We start from the raw sequence: 19,450 nt of genomic DNA, 5'->3' as shown, positions 1-19,450 counted from the left end.
CACACATACCAAGCATTTCAATCATACACACAATATGCCCGATATGTGTAAATACAACATGGCATCACAACAAAACTCTACGACTCAAAGTATTTACTCATTAGGCTCCGAGGAGCCAAGTATTACAAGCGTGGGTCTCATGACCCAACATACAGAGCAGACAAGCAACAAGCACATGCGGAATCTTAACTTGTCTGAGTACGGACAACTACAAAAGAAAAGGCTGAGAAGCCTGACTATCTACGAGACCCTGCCGAGGGCACAAGATCGTCGCTGAGGTAACAAGCTAAACGTCGGAGTCCACGCGGAACTACTAGCGAGACTGAAGTCTCTCTACAAAAATATAAAATAAGCAAACGTGAGGACAAATCTACCCAGCAAGACTTACATCACAACTTGCTACATATGCATCGGTATCAACAAAGGGTTGGTGGAGTTTGACTGCAGCAAGCCAGCTTTGACTCGGTAGCTATCCTAAACTACGACTGCAAGTAACTCTTTTGAGTGGCGCACACGAGTCCACATATTCACCATATCAATACACCACTATGGATCTACTCCTGTCTCCGTACGAGAATGCCATCCATAGCACTCACGCTTATCTTGCGCATTTTAGAGTATCCACTTTCACTTGTCTATGAACTGTACAGGCAACCCAGAAGTCCTTTACCGCGGACACGACTATTCGAATAGATGATGTTAACCTTGCAGGGTGTACTTCTTCACACACGCTCTCGCCACTTACCACCATGTACACATCATGTATCTCTGCAGCCTTCAAGCGGAAGCCCGGCGAGGGAGTCGGCCACGACCTGACTAACCACACAAGTCTCTAGTCCAGGTTTATCTCCTATTCGGGTTCAATCCGCAAGGAGATCCGGCCGGGGTGTCGCTCACGGCTCCAAATGATGTGTGTAGGGTTCCAAAGCCCACCTTGACGGATGGATCTATGCTTGGTACACCGTGCCACGGTGCCTAGTCTGTCCCAAGCCCACCTGTACCGGGTGCCACTTGGTAGACTACTAATACTACCTACAAACACCAGAAACTAGTTGCAACTCCTGGACAGAGATCAGGTTGATTAATAAGTCGAGAGGGGCACTTAAGAATTCCAATGCGTGGTAGTAACTGTTCATGGATCACAAACACATAACTCAGTTCCTGAGGATGGTTTCAATGAGACAACCCACCATGTACTCCAAAATGGCCTCTCACCGCGACCTTTACCAAATCGTGTTCATACACTTAGCTCTCAACAGTAGGACATGTTCACCACATTCCAATTCATTCCCGATGAATCAGACCTGACTCAACTCTAAGCAATAGCAGGCATGACAAACAAGCATGAATGAGTAGGCACATCATGGCTCAAACAACTCCTACTCATGCTAGTGGGTTTCATCTATTTACTGTGGCAATGACAGATCATGCAGAGGAAAGGGGTTCAACTACCGCAGCATGTAACAGTTGAAACGTTGTTGTCCTAATGCAATAAAAGAGAGCAGGAGCGAGAGATTGGGATTGTATCGGAATGAACAAGGGGGTTTTGCTTGCCTGGCACTCCTGAACATGATATAGGTCTTCATCGGTGTCATCAAACTCAACGTCGGAACACGTCTATCGAGAGGGAACATCCACCGGCAATAGAGAAAGAACACAATCAATGCAATGCACAATATGAAGCATGATCATGACATGGCAATATGCTGTGATTTGGGCTAATGCAACAGAAAGTCATTTTGATTGAAGTGAAATTCAAAGCTAGATCAAATTCCAACTCCAAATCTATTATCAAATTTGTCCTAATCATGTTTCATCCTGAACAGTGAGGTTAACTTGCTCAACATGCATGAAAATGGTACAGATTAAAAGATTGGATTTTTCTGATCATTTTTCATATATAAAATATTTCATTTGGAGTTACGGTTGATTTTCTATGAATTTTAGAAGTTTTCGCTATTTTCTGAAATAAATAAATCGTTTCTGATTTATTTAAAATCCTAGAAAATGTTTACTGCGTCAGCCTGACCTCATGCTGATGTCAGCGGTCAACTGGGCCGGTCCAGGTCAAACCTGACCAGTGGGGCCCATTGGTCAGTGTCACATTGCTGGCTTGGGTCACTCACGTGAGGGGTCGGTCAAGGGCCACGTCAGCAAGGTCAACGCTGACGCGTGGGGCCACTATGATTAGTTAAAACTAAACAGGAACTAAACTGTGGTTAATTATGGGTGTAGGGCCCATATGTCAGTGGGTCAAGGGGGTTAATTAGCGGGTGAGTAGCCCTAACTAGGTGGCCACGTTGGCGGCTAACCGCCGGTGGCACACAGACGCGGCGGCGTCGCTCGTACCGGTGATTCCGGCGACAAGAGGAGGCGGGGTTGGGCTCGTTGGAACGACCGTGAGGCGGCGCTTCCAACGGCGGTGGTAGCAGCTGCTGGGCCGGCCGGAGACGACGACGGCAAGCAGCGAGGCGGCGGCAAGCACAAAGGAGGCACACACGGGGCCGTTTGGTCACCGAAGCCACGCCGGCAATGAGCTCGTGCGGCGGTGCGCTGCTATTAGCGAGGGGGCGACGGCTACAGCGAGAGGTAGACCACAGGGTTAGGGGGGAAAGGATCGTGACCTCACAGCGTGTCTTCTGGTGCGGTCGTTGAGCTCGGGGAGGCACGGACGGCGACGTAACGACGATGGCGATCTGGCGACCGTCCGCGAAGAAGATGGGTCGATGGTGAGGCGACAGGGCGTCCGGCGATGCTCGCGTTGAGGGGGAGCTTCAAGGCGTCGAGGCGGACGTAGGGGACAGCACGGGGAGGCGCTGGGATGGCTGTGGTTGCGCGTAGGGCGGTCGGCGTCGACGACCGCGCTCGGTGGACGCGCGTGAGAGAGACAGGGGAGGGGAGAGAGGGCGAGGAGAGAGAGATCAATCCAGACAGCTCTGGGGCTTATCCCCTCACCGACGAGGCAGGCAAGAAGGCAGGAGGTGGCGCGAGGAGAGAGCGCGTGCGTCGGCCACGTGCTCGGTATCCTACTGGCGAGAGGAAGACGACGACTGGTGCGTCGGCTGCCTGCTGGGCTGGGCCTCAGCTACACTGCTGGGACACGAGGTGGGTTGCACGGGTGAGTTCACTGCCTTTCTCTGTTTTGCTATTTAATTTTCTGTTTTCTATTGGTTTAACTCTGTTTTGATTTAGTATAATACTAAACCACATCTAAAAATCCTGAAATAAATTGTGCGGACATTTTGAATTATTTCCAACAACCCACATTTAGTTTCAAAATTATTTGAGCATTTAAAATAATTATAGCAATTAAATGCCCAAATTCAAATACATAATGATTTAATTGAAATGTCCAGAAATGGCCTAGAAATATGTGCATCATTTTTGCCAGAGGTTTTCACCTTTATCGAAAATAATGAACTTTTCTAAAGGGCATTCTAGGATCATTGAAAATGTTTTTATTTGAACCTATTTGAGTTCATTTGGTGCTAGGGCTTGGATCAGTCCCCATTTCAAGTTTCGTGAAATTTAAACATGATGCATGGATGCAATGTCACTAGTTACAAGCAAACTCTAGGGCTGTGACACTCATCTTCTTGGCGCTGGGGCCAGCCGACTCCATTTTCCTAGCGGGTGTCGCATCGAGCTCGCAGGTTTGAGCTGAGTAGCTAGAGACGAGCCTAGTGGCAGTGCGAGTGGGGAAGAAGGAGGGATGGGGTTTTCTGTAAGAGTGGAAGAAGAGGAGAAGGCATTTTCTGTACGAGTGAGGAAGAAGGTGAGTGGGGGTTTTCTGGACGAGCGAGGAAGATGGGGAGTAGGGGGAATTGGGGGGAGACGGAAGCGGGAGAGTCCAGCGAGCTGCAGTATAAGTGGAAGCGAGGAGGAAGGAGGGTTTTTCTGGGATCGCCCCTCTCCAAGAAATATGGGCTTCTCCTCGCAAAAAACAAAAACAAATGGGCTTTAAGATGGATAGGCTTTTGTATCGGCCAAGTTGGCTGCCTGTGTTTCGTACTGGAGGGCCTTGTGCTAGAGGCAGCCTGAGGCGCTCTCCAGCTTATTGCCCATTCGAAAGAAAAAAGGAGACGGCTCCAGCTTAATTATGGCTCCTCATGGGTAACATTCTTCAACTTGAAAAAAAGTTATAGCTCCTTTTCGGGCCGTCTTGGCATCCACCAAATTAGAGGATGGTGTACTGCATGCAGACACTCACACTGGTCATAGTGTGGTAAAATGAGGGGTCAAATAACATGCCCACAATATACATAGATTAACAGGGATTGTGGGGATTAAATCATGTACAAGCCAAATTCCCCTCCATTCCTCTCCAAACCCCTTGGGAGGAGGTTGAACCGAACAAGGCCTAAGAGTAACCACAATGGGAGTAACTTAGGCTAGTCATAGTGGGAGTAACTTAGGTAGTAACATAGCGCACTCCAAGAAATTTTTTCTTATGTGGCATGTTGTTAATGAGGAGAGAGATGTTTAGAGTAACATAATATGTTACTATAACATAGCACTTCCCGAGAAAGAATGAGTCTGCAAGCTAATAAATGTAGCCATCTATGTCACTAGTACAACGTTACTTACCACTATGGAGGTAGTAACTTAGACTAGTGTCATATGCACGACACTAGCATAAGTTACTCCCCACTATGACCAGCCTTAGGCCTATCCCAGTGCTCCACCATGTATACTACTCCCTCCGTTCCAAAATAGATGACTCAACTTTGTACTAACTTTAGTACAAAGTTTATACAAAGTTGGTTCATCTATTTTGGAACGGAGGGAGTAGGTGCCAAGCCTGCCACGTTGGCATAAAATATGTGTGGCAAGTTAATTAAGAAGAGAGAGACTAGTTTGGTGACCCCAGGAAGAAACGGTGCTAAGCGCGTGTACCTAGGTGGAAAGACAATTTTGAGAGTATAGATAATTAAATGAAGCAAGCTTAGCAACAACAAACTAAGAACCTATGCATTGGAGACTTGAGTTGCTAAGCCATTTAACGAAATTAGCACCTCATCTAAGCACATTTGCATTGGAAGAGGTCTTAATTCCATACAGTATGATAATATCATACTCAATCCTCTCTTTCTACATTTAATTATATGCTACCTCATCAAATTTGCCTACTAGTTGGCATGCATGATACTACGTATAATACTCCCATTACAACCAGCCTGGTAGAATTAAAATACCTAATCTAAATGGTCGCCGCACGATCTCTCTGTCCTCCTCCAACATCCGGCAGAAGAAGAATCGTGCAAGACACCGGCTGTATTCGCCGGCGTCACCTCGGCGGTGGCCTTCATGGGATACAATTGGCGGCGACCTCCCGTGTTCTACTTCTCCTCGATGATGGCGGCGGCGGGGACGAGCTGCCTGTCACCTCGTCGACATCCGCACAGCCGCGTCACCTTGTCGACATCCGCGATGGCTTCTTTCTCTGCCTGCATGTCGCGGCTACGCGCACGTCGACGGCGGATGCCGCAGTCGCAGACACTGGAGGTGCTGTATGACGCGGCGGCATCGTGAGCAGTGATAATGCCCATGCCGCCGTGCTCCGCGACAAGCCAGCGTGGAGCAAGTCGGCACTCTTCCTCGAGCTGTATTGGAGAAGCCAGCTACGGAACCACGTGGTGGCTTAGTGCGGCAACTGCCTCTCACGGGCTAAGCGAGGTAGGTGGTGAAGCGAGCTGCCTCGCTCGTAACTGCCGGGCTCGGCGGGCCACCCAGACGGCTTTTATGCCGGAGAACTGCTCTTCCTCCTCGTCGAATGCCACCGAAAGAGTGGAAAAAATGGTGGAAGGAGGAGCTTGGCCGGCGTCCTGCTCTTAAACGGGCGTGTGTGGCCAGAGTTGGTTTCTCGCATTCCACGCGGGTTTAAATGTAGGTTTTTGAATGAAGCGAGGAGGCGGGTAAAGCCGGGAGTACAGCGGGCGGCGCCCTGGGCCAGCGCACCACTTCAAATGGCAGACACAGTGAGAGGTCGCGTCCGCCCTGACCCCCTTGACCATGGACCTTGACGGTGTACGTCACCTTGTATCCAAATCTGAGATGCCACATGTACCAGATGAATGACTCCAAGTTCGACCACCGTGATGCTAGAGGTGCGCGCCGAGGAACACTCTTGGAGACACCCCCTCATAATTTTCCTAGAGACTAGCAAGATGCCTGTGCGCTACACGGAACACCAAGATCTTGTGTGAGAAAAGGATGAATGAGGGAAGGCCTTATCTGCAAATGTGGAGAGGAGTGCGGGTAAATTTTCATAGTTTCCTTCCTATCCGTTAGATATAGATCGGACGGCCTATATTGCAGGATGGCAGGCACATCATCATCACCAACTCTTCTTTTTATAAGAGTAGAGATAAGAGTAGAGATAAATACAATGATGGTCACTGAAGTTGAGGTCAAAGCACAATACGGTCATTGGACTTTAGAATAAGCTCAATACAATCACTGAATACGAGTTACAGTAATTATACGGTCACTGGCTCGCCGTAGAGCTTCGTATTTTGTCCAGTTGACTGGTCAAATTTGTATACGTGGAACTTACTATTGCATTGTCATTACTACATCCTGCCTGTCTCATGGGTCCCGCCTGTCAACTGATGAAATAAATATACATGTAAAAATAAAAGGACTATGCGCGTAGAATCCGGAATCTCCGGCTTGCTGATCACGTAGTAGGCTTACTATTTGAACCAATACACTTGAATGATAATGTACAGATCTTTTCTTTTTAAATAATGCCCATGCATGCACACACGGCGCACACCACGTCCGCACAGAACACATGGATACCCGTGCCTGCCTTCGCGTGCGCCATCTGCGGCTAGGTGGAAGGGGGCGGCGGATGCATGCCAGACGGCTGCACCACATAGCCGGTCGCGTGCTCTGCTCTGCTTGACCCATCGTGCAGCACCACCATGGCGACCACACACAACAGAAGCCAGCAAGTGAGGAGACCTCTCCGCGCGCCGCTGCAGCAGCAGCTGATCACACGAGAAGGCAGGCACCCACTATCATGGCCTTCACTGTCCTGTTCATCATGCTACAAGCAAGTTTGTCCAAAATAGCACCTTGTTGTGCCATCTCTTGCAGCACCCTGCTTCGTCCTTAGAGCACCGGCGGAATGCACACGCACACACAAGGACATACGGACAATGGAGCAGCGGCCAACCCCTTCATCGCCCTTGACATGCTCATGTTTTTCGTGTGCTCGCTGTCTTCTGCAGCCGACGTGCTCCTCCATGACATGCTTGGGATCAATGCGCTCCTGCATGGAGTTCTGCTCTCGCGTGAACCACTCTTGATCACTCTTGAGTATCATTGTTAGATTAGAAATATAGGATAGAGTAGGAAATATTATGACTTGCCATATACTCCAAGATGACCATGTACTCCTATATATATGCCCACGAGGCTCAAGCAATACAATCAACTATCACCATGCCAGATCAGCCCCCTGGAGAACCAAATCGCCTTGCCACCATGTGTCCACAGCCCTACCTACTGCTCTGCATCTTGTGCCTCCTGCCATCGGCCGTCTAGTCTGTATCGTCATCATCTGAGTCCTAGAAGATCTCACCCACATCATCATTAGGCATGCAGCCGCCTTCATAGACAATGTGCGTAGGAGTACAGGTGACTGGGGACGCACCATGTTGTGGGCACTCCGTACGTGCTCGTGTGCGTGCAACGTTGATACGTCTCCAACGTATCTATAATTTATGAAGTATTCATGCTGTTATTTTACCATTATTGGGTGTTTTACAATCATTTTATCACAACTTTATATAATTTTTTGGGACTAAACTATTTACCCAGTGCCAGTTGCTGTATTTTAATTGAGTTTCCTTCAAGTCCTCTACAACCGGATATTAACAAATTCCCATCTGCCACATAACCGGGGGCACGGCTTTTGAAAGTTTAAACCCTGCAGGGGTGCCCCAACTTAGCCCATCACAAGTTCTCACGGCCAGCGAAGGATATTCCTTCTCCCGGAACAACCCGATCAGACTCGGAATCTTGGTTACAAGACATTTCGACAATGGTAAAACAAAACCAGCAAGACCGCTCTATGCACCGACCTAGCCTGATAGGAGTCGCACGTATCTCATTCTCAGGGTACACTGGATGGGCAAGATGTCGGGTTGGCTGAGACCCTGGTTGCCCAGGGGGCGCCGGACATCGCCCGGTTTGGACCAACACTCATGAGGAGCATTGGCCCGGGGGGTTGATTAAAAGACCTCGGGTGCCGACGGGTCCCTATGCATGTTTTAGTTGTTATTAGGCAAATGGAAAACCAATGATGGGCCTTGCTAGAAGAGTTTTATTCAAAGTGAACTGTCAAGGGGGTCCCATAACCCCAACCGCCTAAGGAAAGCAAAATCAAGGAACATAGCCCCGGTATGACGGAAACTAGGGCGGCAAGAGTGGAAAAAAATACTAGGCATAAGGCCAAGCCTTCAACCCTTTACCAACTATATATGTGCATTAATTAAATAGGAGATATCGTGATATCCCAAGATATCCATGATATCCATGTCCCAACATGGAACAACCTACAACTGCACCTACAATTAGGAACGCTATAAGAGGGGCTGAGCAAAGTTGTACCATAGCCAAACAACGGTTTGCTAGGAAGGGTGAGAAGGTTAGAGGCTATCATGGCAATTTGGGAGGCTTGATAAACAAGTGGTAGGTAGCGCGACATAGCGATAGCATTGAGACAACTAGCAGCAAAGATAGTAGTGAGATCCAAGGTGACGGTCATCTTGCCTGGAATCCCGCTAGGAAGAAGACCGAGTCCATGAAGAAGATGAAGCCACATAGACGAACCAAGCGTAGACGAACGAATCCTCACGATCGCAACGAAACGAGAACTAACGAGAAGAAGCACAACCGGAAAGAAGCAAACAACATGGTAAACACACAACACATAAACATGACATGATGCTCAACCAAGTATGATGCATGACAAGTCTATATGATGCTACTCATGGCAAGGGATGATGCATACAAGAACAACACATCAAAGCAAGTTTAAATGAGGCCAGAAACAACATATAACAACTCCGGTAAATCCTGATATGCAAATTTCGAAATTGGTCCAGATCTGATTACAACACAACGTTGAAGTTGTTAAATAGCAAGTTAAGATGCACCAAGATGATCTACATGGTTTTCTAGTCAAGATACATATAAAGTTCGTTTAATTCGGAGCTACGGCCCAGAAGATATGAGCAAAATAATTTAAACATGGCATTGATGCAAAAGCAAGCAAAACAACATCACAAACACTCCAAAACAAGGATGCAACAAGGTAACATGAAACTATATGCAAAACTAATAAAGTATCATATAGACCATGCTCAAAACGGAACAACAGTTAAACACATACACTCAATACAAGTTTCAAACACAACATGCCCAAAACAACAACTAAGCACTTTGCAATCAAGGAAATAACATGCTACAGGAAACATATGGGCATAAACATGATATGCGCTCAAATTACAGGTTACAAGCTTCAAGTAACATCAAGGTTCGAGTTCATAGGCATCAGGATTAATCCAACATGATCAAAGCAAGAAGCAACTTAATAACACAGATTATGACTAAAAAACAGGGCATACATGTGAGCAGAAATAACATGTTGACATGTTGGAGGCATGAAACAAACATGATACAGTGCAAGATCATGGCAAACAAAAATATGGCATTAAATTACAGGTTAAACATGGTAAAACATGATTACTAAGCATCTCCATGTAGCTCCTAGATCAATGGAATCCATCAAGACAAGATTGCAAGTGTAGATGATATAATTCAAATCAATGGAAATCTGGGAATGCAGAACAATAACATTATGATGCTGACTTTGGAGGCACATGACAGCAAGCATAGCAACTTTAATAATCATGCAAAAGACATGGGAATGTAGTGTAGATGATATGCTTCAAATTAGCCCAAGGGCACAAGTTCATATGAAGCATGTAGTAATCACAATGATGCTTGCAAAACGGATGAGGGACTCCTGGACTACGGGGTCCTCGGGCGTCTGGCCTGCTATCCATGGGCCGAACTGATGGGCTCTGAAGACCGAAGACCATGCTTGTGTCCGGATTGGACTTTCCTTGGCGTGGAAGGCAAGCTAGGCGACCAGCTGTGAAGATTCCTTCTTATGTAACCGACTCCATGTAACCCTAGATCTCTCCGATGTCTATATAAACCGGAGAGCATAGTCCGGATAGGACACACTCATTACCATATTCACATAGGCTCTCGTGCTAGATCAACTCTTGTAATACTCATATTCATCAAGATCAATCAAGCAGGAAGTAGGGTATTACCTCCATAGAGAGGGCCCGAACCTGGGTAAACATCGTGTCCCCCGTCTCTTGTTACCATCGATCCTAGACGCACAGTTGGGGACCCCCTACCCGAGATCCGCCGGTTTTGACACCGACATTGGTGCTTTCATTGAGAGTTCCACTGTACCGTCGTCAAAAGGTTTGATCGATGGCCCTTCAATCGTCGATGATGACGCTCTCCAGGGAGAAACCTTTCTCCCCGGACAGATCTTCGTGTTCGGTGGCTTCGTACTGCGGGCCAACTCGCTTGGCCATTTGGAGCAGACCGACAGCTACGCCCCTGGCCATCACATCAGATTCAGAAGCTTGAACTACGTTGCGGACATCCGTGGAGACTTGATCTTTGACGGATTCGAGACCGCGGCAATCGCTCCCTGCCGCCCAGATGGACATGGCTTAAACCTGTCATCGGGCCGCATCCAGGAGAGAGCTCCTGCAACAACTCGGGCCTTAGATCCGGAGCAGATCAAGTCCCCCGAAGATGGGAAGCTCAACCCCATCGCGGGGGCTCAACATCATGTTTATTTTAGAGTATACCTTTACGGATCTTAGCTTCGAGAGAATTCTTGAAGAACAATTGAAGAATGAAATGAATCCTTGACGAACCACCATGTTGAGCCTTCATGAGAACTCCGGTAATAAAAGGATGATAAAAAGAAAGAGAAGTTGAGAACACAAGGTGAAGCCTTGCGATGATTTAGATGGAGCTTTGAAATGATATAACCGAGAAAACTTGGAACTCCGGAAAGAAAAAAAAGAAGGATCTCGAACCGAGAATGTGACATGATGAACAACTCTGGAAAGAAGAAATTAGATCACTTGGATGAAACAAGAATAAGAATTATGTCTTGCCTATCCTTCACCAATTTAAACTGATGACAAGCAACGGATTTGGCATACCACTTATTCTTCTTGAGGGATTAAGGATAGACATAGCACAAACTTGGGAAAAGCTTTAACAAACCACCTGTAGGATTAGGAAAGAACAAATTAATTGATACGATAACAATGGAAGGGGAATGTTGAAAGAACCACCGTAAGAATTGAAAATGAAAGTAGCAAAGGCACAATTCACCGGGAAGAATTGGAAAACGAATGAAGATACTTGAGGGGATTTAGATACTTGAGCACGAAGAGATCATGAACTAATTAGAGGATACTTGAATGATGCACCGGTAAGATTTGGAGAATGAGATCTGAAAGCTGAGAATGAATAATTCTGAGATGATGGCTCAGGAGAATCAAGCTGAAAAGACTCCTGCATTGCTCCGGATAGGTGGAAAGAATTCTCACAATTGAAAACAATTATGAGCGGATGGCATCAAGCTAGAACCATGAACCTTGAAGAGAATGGAGCAAACCCTTCTTCGGTCTTCAAATGTTGAGAATGACAAGGAGAAGCACCACCATGAATTGTTGAGGCACTCCGGAATGATAATTAGAAAGGTTGAACCAACGACGAAAGAATTTGAAAGATCTTGGAGAAAGACATATGACTGATGATAATTCATTCTTACATCAAAATTTGAAAAAGAATTTGAGAATAACTCCGGGAAAATTAGAAGAGTCAGGTAAGATCATGGGAAAAGACCTGTGGGTTAGGGCCCACACAAAAGATACGCCGTTGCATGATTAAAAGAAAGATTGTGCTGGTTAAATTAAATGGCTCAAAAGAGATAACAACCTCGAGATAGCTTGAACGGATTGGGAATGGAAATGCGAATCTTCTGAGATATCTTCAACACTCCAGATAACATGAATAGCAAGAGGTGGATGATTAAGAGATGCACCGACATGAGAAAGCATTTGAAATGAGGAAAAGAATACGATCAACACTTAAAGCTTGACTTGAGTCCACCGGAGAAGAAAAGAATGAAGAATAATAGACTTGAAGCTTCCTTAGCATCTTCATGAGAATCACCTGGTAAGAACATGGAGGAAAAGAATGGAGAGACTTCCCATCAATAACATGATACTTGATTAAGAAATCTGAGTCCTTGAAGGGAAAGGGTGGGAGGGCGGGAAAACAAAGGACACTTGGGGACGGACGAAACGAACAACGTTGGGAAAACTGAGGGGTGATCTTGCGAATGTTGAAATGATCGGATCCACTTGAAGAAAAGCACGCCGGTTGTAAAAGAATTGACAAGACAATCTTGATGATCAAGAAGGATTAGTATTCACATAGGAATATGAGAACACCGCTTAGGGAAGGTATGGAATCAACACTTGACATTGAAGCAACTCGAATACCACAGCTCACAACAAAACAAAGACTTGGCTTGCAGAATAAGCCGGAAACAAACATATGATAGAGATTTCGCCCAAAGTGTTCGTGACGAGGCCCCACGGGCACGACGTACAGCGGACGTCACGAATGACAAACAAGACGTCCCCGAATCGGCATAGCCAAGGATTCTTTAAGACGCCTCGCGACCGCTGTAAATCGACCGTGAAAAGCGAACCACTAGACGTTGGACCCCAATCTCAAATCATACATCTACCGAAAAGATATTCTAGGAGCTACTTAAATTCCCACCTATAAACTCCCGAAGGCTGCGGTCGGTGGGCTGGATCGGGAGGGGATCCCGAGGAAGAAGGGACTGGAGGAGCGGCGGCGGAAGGATTGGACTGATGGGACAACTCCCTAGAAATTAGGGTTCGGTCTGATTATATAGGCAGGGGCTAGGTAGGGTAATCCGGTCCGGCCGATTATAATCGGGCGGTCGTAAATAAATAGGTTAGGTAGTCCGAATAATAAAACGGAGATGTTTTATAGATGTTTGGGGATGATCCGGACCCAACGGTAACGATAGCCCAGTTCGGGTTCGGGGAAGTTTCGGACGTGCGCGAGGGGGGTATGAGCAGTGTGCAGAAAGGTTAGGAAGCCAGGCAAGAGGGAAACAAAATGTGGTTGGCTTGGAACGGCCAACGAAAGCAAGGGGAGATGCCGCAACTACGAGGGGATGCAAGTTTTAAAACAAAGACGGCAACAGAGTGCCGATGCAAATGCGAATGATGCCATGATGAATGCAGTAAACAAATAAATAACACGGATGACTCGCAAAACAAGGAAGGCATCTGAAGCGTCGGTCTCGGAGCGTTACACCGCAGTCCGCAGAGTGGCTGTTTGGCTGGCCAGACGGCAGCCGAGGGAGGGCCGCAAAGGAAAAAAGCCAAGGAGTAGAAAGCAAGGAAAGATAGAACTCGGCAAGCATATTTACATATCAAAAGGCCCTTGGCCAACATTCAACAGAAGTTTGAAATACACCCTGCGGATGGAATTGTGCGAAGTTAACAAAGTTTGTCGAGACTGATAAGCAGGTAAAAACAAAGGATAAATTGGCAGCCTAGGGAGCAGCAGACGAGTTCGGCGGAACGGTGGAGTCGGTGGTGCCGGTTGGTGGAGCGACTGGCTGGCCGGTCTCTGCTTGGTCGCCTTCAGTAGCAGTAGGCTCGCTCGGGCGTGGCTCGTTGCTGGAGGCGCGGTCGAGATGAGGCTGGCCGTGCACTTCAACCTCTGGCGCTTCCTGTTCACCTTCCTCGTCCTCCTCGTCTTCTCCCTTGTCGCTGGAGTCGATCACTTCGGCCGAGTCCTCGCCATCCTCCGGGTTCAGCCCGACCACTCTGGTGGCGCCTCGACACCATTCTCAGCCAGCTCCGGGACGAAGACGCTGGTGTTGGTGTACTCGGCGATCGCCGCCGCCCGCTTGATGAGATCACGCTCTACCGCCACTAGCTCCTCCTAGGCCTCCTGATGAAACGTGGTCAACTGGGCTAAATTTAGCCCAGGGTACCATGCCTTGACGAACTCCAAGGCCCGGCGTGCTCCAGCCTGGGCCGAGGAGTCCTTCCAGGCCTCAAGATGGCCAGCCGCCACCACCAACCAGTCGACAGTCCGAGTGCGCGGGGCCGGCGTATCTGGCCACAGGGCGGAGATGGCCTGCACCCCGACGTGCTGAAGACGGCACAACATCCGATGAGTTGGCCGAAGACGGGACTGAATGCTGAGGAGCTGCTCGCTGAGGGTCCAGGGGGCGTTGGCAGCAATCTGTGCACCTTCCGCCCTCCGCTCTTCGCGATCAGCCTCGATGGCCTGGTTGGTGGTGTCAGAGTGACAAGGGAAGAAGTCTGCTCAAACAGAAAGCAAAAGATCAAAGTTAAAGAAAAGAAGCCGGTTCGATCAAGCAGCCGACAGCTCAAAGAAAGACAAAAGAGGGAAGCTCACCGTCAACCATGTCCTCAATTTTGCCGAAGCCGGCAGTCAGCAAAGCCTCCTTGTCGGTCCAGGCGGAGCGTTCAGTCTCGAACTCAGCAAGGAGAGCAGCCTCCTTTTCCCCCGCCTCCTTTTGCGCCTTCTTGAGAAGCTCCGCCTGCTCCGCCAGTTGCGTGGTCAGCCGGTCACGCTCCTCGGCCAGCTTGCTGCAGTCCGCTTCCTTGGCACGCAGCACGGTGTTAGATTCACACAGCTGCTGCTGCAGGGTAGTGTTGGCCTCTGCATGAAGGGAGAAAGAAAAAGGCGTCAGCAGCCAACAGAGAAGAAGTACAGTTGCCGGGGAGATCCGGCCCGACTGCTCAGTAGTCGGCCCGAATCTCGGGGACTATAACCAGCAGGTGCGCCAGCACGCCCCCGCAGAGAAAGAAGTTATCAATATCAACTAAGAAGAAGAACAGTTGTCAGGGAGATCCGGCCCGACTGCTCAACAGTCGGCCCGAATCTCGGGGACTACAGCCCGCGGGTGCGCCAGCGAGCCCCCGCAGAGAAAGAAAAAGACTTACTCTAGCGTTCCGACAAGTCGACGGTCCGGGGACTTTGGAGTTGAAGGTGGCCGCGCGAAGGTTACGATAATCCTGCAGTGAAGATATCAGACAATGTTAGTACTCAGAGCTTGCCAATTAAAGTTCCGAGCCACCTGCTCAGCAGTCGGCCCAAAACTCGGGGACTACACCCAGTGGGTGCGCTAGCCCGCCCCCACAGAGAAATACAAGAATAAAAAATGAAGAAGCAAGAAGTATACCCGGATGGCTGCTCGCGACTCCAAGAACGCTTGGTTGCACTGCTTCAGGGCGTCGGCCTCGGCTCGAAGTTTGCCTTGGACGTCCAGGATCGCCTGATTCAAAGGGCCCGTCCCGCCTCCCTGCACCCAATCGGTGGGTGCGGCGCTGGTCGCCTCGGCGTCCGGGATCGAAGAGATCGCGGCACCGACTTCCAGCGGACGTGGCGCCGAGGCCGCCTTTGCAAACTGGCGGCGCGATGGTGTGCGGACCTCGGGAGTTGGGCTCGTCACCATCTCGTCCCCGACTGGCGGTACTGGCAGGTCCGCCGGCTGCTTATCCCCCGCCTCTCCAGATGTTGGTGGCGGAGGCACCGCCACGTCCGGCATGGCGACATCACCGCCATCCCTCTCCATGATCGGGTGCTCGTTGCTGGCTCCCCCAGTCGGCGCACAAACTCTTGCGGTGGCGGCGCGGAGTTCAGGGGGATGACGAATAATGTCGACTAACGGCGCGCGGCTTCTTCTGCCTGCTCCTTCGCCGCGGCGGCAGCCTCGGCCTCCGCCAGCTTCTTCAGCGCAGCGGCCTCCGCCTTGTCCGCCTCCTCCTTCTCCAGACGGGCGGCTTCCTGCTCCTCGCGTGCCTCCCGCGCGTTTCCCTCCTGCGCCTCCCGGAGGTCGACGGCCGGATCGATTCGCCGGGTGGTGGTGGAGGTCTCCGCCGACCCAATGACGGAAGCGGCGGCCGACTTCTCAAGAGAGAGTGGAGCCCTAAGTCAAGAAGACGAAGAAAGGAAGCTCAAAAAGAATCGACAAGAAAGAAAAGCACAAGAAAAGATACTTACGCCGACACCATCGAAGGCGCCTTCGGGAGTTTCTGATACTTGGCCGCCTTCGCTGCAGCCTCCTTCCGCCTAGTCGCGGTGGTCGGGTTCTTGGCCTTCTTCGGCGTGCTGCCGAACAAGACAGCGCCCTGTTTGCACTTTCGTGTACCGCCTCGAGCTGTCGGCTCGGCTGAAGGGCCCGCGTCCGCATTGCCAGCGCCTCGCGCCAGGCGCGGCTCGTCTTCCTCATTGTCATCATCAGGCCAAGTCTCGATGCCGCCTCTTCTTCGGAGCCACCCGCTCCGTCACCACCACCTATGGCGTCTTCCTCCAGGGCGGCCGCCCCCAAGTCGGGGTCGTCCACATCGCTCGCCTCCCGGTCCGGCTGGTAGTCTCCACCCGGCCCCACGACAGCGACCGTCGCCGGAGACATGTAGATGTGCGTCCAAAAGATCGAATGTTCAATACCAAGAACGAGACCAAGAAAAGCACTAAAAAGAAGATTTGAGGAACTTACAGTAGGCGGCGGGTTGGCACGGGAGTACGGCCGCTTGCCGAACCGCCATGACCCCTCCGACAGCTTGAGGTCCGTGATCTCATTCACCATCCAGGCCACCTCAGCAGTCGGCATGTCCCTTGTGCACATCCGGCTCGGGTCTCGATGCCTGCTCATCCGACAGATCAGATGAGGCCGGCCTTGGAGCGGGAGAACCCGGCGCTTGACGAAGGCAACCAGCAGGTCGGACGCCACGAGGCCCTCCGCCTCCGTCAGCACCCGGAGCCGGTTAATGGCGGCAGTGGAGTGGTCTGATAGGGGCTTTGGCTTATAGCCCCAGTTGGCCCGAGGCTCGGCTGGGGGGTCGGCTTCGTAGGGCGGCAGGTTGATGAAGTCGATCGTCGGGTCGACATTCTCCACATAAAAATATAATTTCTGCCACAGTTTCACCGACTGCGACAGGTTGATGGCGGGGAAGGCGTTCTTCGGCGATGGCCGGCGCACAGCGACAAAGGCGCCGCACTGGGCCGCACCTCCCGGACGAAGGTGCCTAGTTTGGTGTAGAAGAAGGCTACCCACAACTCGATGGTGGGGAGGATGTCGAGGTATCCCTCGCATGCCGTGACAAAGGCAGACAGCAGCGTCACGGTGTTGGGCGTCAAGTGATGCGGCTGAAGATGGTAAAACTCCATGAAGGAGCGGAGAAACCCACTCGCCAGTAGCCCGAAGCCGCGGAGGAAATGCGAGTGGAAGATGACCCGCTCGCCTCCTTGCGGCACCGGCGAGATTTCCTTCTCCGGCGGCACGCGCACCTTGATGAAGCCGGGCCGGGCAGCTGCCGTGTCGCGCGGAGGAAGGTGAGGTGTTCGTCAATCACCACCAAGCCGTCCCAGTCCCCTCCCTTCTCGCGCGTCATGGAGACCAAGCACGATCGAGCAAGAAGCTTGGGGCGGGGAAGCCTAGCGGTGGCAGGGTGCGGCGGCGCCTCGGCGGAGCACAAAGGTGCGGCGGCAGCAAGGGGAAGAAGAAGAAGGTGACGAGGATGGGGCAGGAGGGCGCGCGTGCTCCGCCGCACCCCCTCCTCCCCCTACTTATAGCCGGGGGGCTATGAAGCCGAGGGGGCGAGGCGTGGGATCGTAGGATTAACTGTGCCCACGACCCCGCGTTCCCACATTTATCGCGTGAGTTACTGCGCGTAGTAACTCCGCGAAGAAGCTCAACCAGCGGCTTCGACCGCCGCGGATCCGCTCGCGTGTCGAGGCCCGGTAGTGGCGGGCCCAGCCTGCTGTCGCGTCCCATCGTGCGCGTGGGCTAGCAGGCTGGCCCGGCTGGCTGACGCCACGTGGCATGCCCAGAACAAGCGGTGGGCCTGGAGGCTTCGCTAGCACGCCACCTAGTTCCCGCAGTTGCGTTCAAAGTTTCAGACAAATCCGACAGAACGTGGCCGACTCCCACCTGGCGGCTTGCCAGAAGTCGGATGAAGCTTCCATCCATAGCACCCGGGAAAGGAAACTGCTGAAGCTTCGCGGCTCGGCAACCGCGACGCCTCACCAGCTTCGGGGACTACTGTCAGAGTAATGGGTCACGGGTAGCCTAACCCGAGTCCCTGAACCTTTCAAGACATCGGGGCCGGCTGTGCCCCTCAGGACATCAAGATGAAGCGCCGCCTTCGGATGGTCGGCTGGCCCAAGCGGCCGGCTACCAGAAGGCGGGTAGGCTCCAGAAGGCGGCACCAACACGGGACGACTCCTTGTAGGCGGCCTCCAGAGAGGCCGACTCCTAGCAGTCGGCCCACGGCGCCCTCAGAGTCTGCGCCCCATTAAGGAAGAAAAGACATGGTGAGGCTACAGTTTAGCCCATCACCCCCATATCCAGGGCCGGGCATGGCCACAGTGCCCCGTACAGGTGGAGATCTCCGCCCGGCGCGACACTGTTACCACTCCGCCCCTGACGTCACTACTAGCAGGAGGAGCCCTGTTCCCACGACGGCCTGTCGGTACGGCCTGCAGGCCGCGGGCCCTACCGGGCAGCGAGAGCCTGGAAGACGGCGGAAGCCTGACCAGTCGGACTCGAGGAGGTCGGCTTCTAGTAGGCGGCTCGCCCCCTCCCTCGGGGCCCGCGCACCATTAAGCAGATGAGACACGGTGTGGCTACAGTGATCTCCCACCAGGCGGCAGGACTGTAGCCATGCCCCCCTGACCAAGCCTACGTCATTAGCATCACGGCTACAGTAAGCTAGCGATCTTAAAGGATATAATTGGTCGGCAACGACGGAAGTGACAATTTAGGTTCGCTAAAGACCACATAGTTCAGGAACTTTCCCCAAAATAAATCCTCAATACTTTTCTCCCGTATTGATCGGAGGTGAGGTTTCATGATCATAGTCGGCATGACGACCAAAAGAAAGAAACCGATAGCGGTACTATTTTCTTTGGAAGATATTTCTTACATTAAATAGTAATGTAACATATCTCTCCGCGTTCCTTTGTTTATAAAATCATATGGCCGGATTGCCTTGTTTTTCGTAAACTTTTGCCCTTGTAAAGGCTTCATAAAGTGGGACAAACACTCCCCGGCCACTAGCCGAGGAGGGGGAAGCCGATGGTCGGTCAACAAAGTTTTGTACAATGCAGATCTGAGCATTATTGATGTAAAGTACCTGGATACATAGAATCATTACATAATTTGTGATTTCACTCTAGATATCGATCCTTAATTCGGCCACCTGTGCCCACATTAAGGCTCAGGGGTTACTGA

Source organism: Triticum aestivum, chromosome 3D, assembly GCF_018294505.1.
Source record: "Triticum aestivum cultivar Chinese Spring chromosome 3D, IWGSC CS RefSeq v2.1, whole genome shotgun sequence".
In the NCBI taxonomy this organism is placed as follows: Eukaryota; Viridiplantae; Streptophyta; class Magnoliopsida; order Poales; family Poaceae; genus Triticum; species Triticum aestivum.
The sequence above is the reverse complement of the archived record's forward strand: the minus strand, read 5'-3'. Positions refer to the sequence as shown.